The sequence below is a fragment of the Hipposideros armiger genome, unplaced genomic scaffold (assembly GCF_001890085.2).
Source record: "Hipposideros armiger isolate ML-2016 unplaced genomic scaffold, ASM189008v1 scaffold_97, whole genome shotgun sequence".
Classification (NCBI taxonomy): Eukaryota; Metazoa; Chordata; class Mammalia; order Chiroptera; family Hipposideridae; genus Hipposideros; species Hipposideros armiger.
In genome coordinates this window covers 2,558,925-2,561,369 of record NW_017731447.1, presented here as the reverse complement: position 1 = coordinate 2,561,369, position 2,445 = coordinate 2,558,925, and positions in this window count along the sequence as shown.

The window sequence follows — 2,445 nt, the reverse complement described above, 5'->3', positions numbered from 1 at the left end:
GCATGGCTGTGAGTGTGCCCCAAGATTGCTCTGAACAGAGCTGCAGAGGCCTGTGGAAACTGACTTCTGCGCTCATGATGGGTGTAGGCTGGGGGCGGAGACAGGGGTTCCCAGGGGTGATCTTCTCTGGCTGAGGCTTTTACAGGGGCCCAGAGTTTCAATCAACTACCCAATGCCAGGCCCCAGGAGTCAGGACCAGAGGCTGCTGCCCCTGGCTGGCTTTGCCCCCATTGCCACCTTACCCAGTGCCTGGGGCTGCCCAGCACTACCACCCTGGGCCTGGTGATGCTGGGGGTAGAACTGGGTTCCAGAGTGACAAGTAGATGGATGGTGAGACCCTGGACCTGGGTGAGGCTACAACTGACCTCAGAGCTCCATTCTCATCGGTCCACCCAGGGTGCCTGGCCCTACCAAGCAGAGTCAGTGGGCCAGGCTTTGGGCCTTCTGGAAGTGGGCAGAAGGGAGGGTGTCAGGAAGAGTATGCCCCATCCCAGCCCAGTTCAGAGGCCTGGCAGCAAACGAGGGGTGGGCTCCCTCCCGGGGTGGGCTCCCTCCCTGGAGGCGCAGGGCTCCCTTTGTCCCCTCTTCCTGGGCAGCCAGTAGAGCAGGCTGACTTTTTAGCACCTGCGAATGCAGCCACAGCTGAGAGGCAGTGAATAATTGAATAATTCAGAAGTGCTGGGTATCTTGACTCCCTGTGGGAGGCCAACTGCTGGCCCCGAAGCCTTCCACCTGGACAGCAGCGCTGACCCCCAGCCTCCCCTAGAGTCTGTCCACACCCCAGAGGGTTTCACAGGCTCCCTCACCAGGTCTGAGCTTGCCCCCACACCCTACTTTTCCTACAGCTGTGGCCCTGCCAGAGCCATCTCTCTCTCCGTCTGACGTCACCAAGTCTTTCCAATTTCTCCTGTCCATCTGACTGGCCTCCTCCATGGTCCAAGACAACACTAACCTCTCCTGGATGATGTGACGGCCCCTGGCTGGGCTCCCTGCCTGCAGAATATCTCCCATTTGCTCTGCACATGACGTATCCCCTCCTTCAGGCCCATTCATAGCGACCCTGTCTCAGGGTCAAGTTCCTGGCCCTGCGTGCCCCTCTGCCCCAAGCCTTTCACAGCCTCACGCTGAACAACATACTGTGTGTGATGACATGTTGCCTCTTTCATACCCTAACTGATATTATTGCTCTTGCAAAAAAGTCCCATGAGAGCAAAGGCAAAGCCAGCATTGGTAACAAATATCAATACTAAATGCAAAACATGGATGGCTTCCCTCACCATTCCACACTTAAGTGTAAGGAATCATTGTTGGGTTGGTCTCAGCTTCCGTTGTCAACATAAACCATTGTCTGAGAAGGACATGTCCTTTAAAAAAATGAAGCAGTATAAGTTAGTGACACCTAGTCTAAATGTAATGGCAGTGGTGATTTTTTTTTGGAGGGGGGAGGGACTACCGTATATTTTCAAGACAGACTGGCCAAAATGCATTTTTTTAAATTGTACATTTTTTTTTCAAATTAAAGTGTGCTTTATTCAATACGGTATGAAAAAAAAACTAAACCTACCTTATCAAGTCATGTCATAAAATGCTACTTGAAAATAATGTTTCATTACAATTAATCCTCATTTTATGTAGTCTAATAAAATGTTGCATATTTTCTCTTCCTGTAAACAAAAATAAAATTATATGCCAGCAACAGAATAATTAGTTCTGATGCTTTTCTATTTCATTAAAATTATTGGAAAAGTTTGATCTCGATGTCTCACGAAAATAATGGCATTGTTTCTGATTTTCTAATACAGGATTCTTTTCAATTATTTCCTCATGCCAAACATTAGAGTTTGAAACACATATGAGCACATGTTTACTGAAGGAATACTATGCCTTTTTGTCATAGTCTTCAAATCATAAATAACGTCATTTTAGTAACACATTAAATTGTACTGATACAAATTAAATAATGAGTGTAAGGACAAATTATCCAAAACATGGAAATAAGGTGAAAGGATGGCTGTGTGTCATTTCAACGTCATATTGGAACATTGTGTAACAGGACCAACCAAAGATGGTTCATTTCTCCAGGAGAACATATCTGTGTTTGACCAACTTCCTGTTGATTAGGGGCCAGATTGTGTAAGTACTTGTTAACTTGCAGATCTTTACTCAAAAGAGGGACAATTATTTCTGTGTGGTAGAAAAGATAACCTCAAAGATTACAGTTAATGCTCTGACAGATATTAACCAGTTTTGTTCCTCACTTAGCAAACAATCTTCAGCATTCTTTTTACTGATTGACTATATAAATCTCCATTCCTCAAATTCTCATTTGAACCAGTTACCATCCTTCTTATTCCATCATGAATTAATTTTGATACATGATCACTTTGTGTATGTATAAGAGTCATGTTTTTTTTTTTTTAAAGATTTTTATTGGGGAATTGGGGG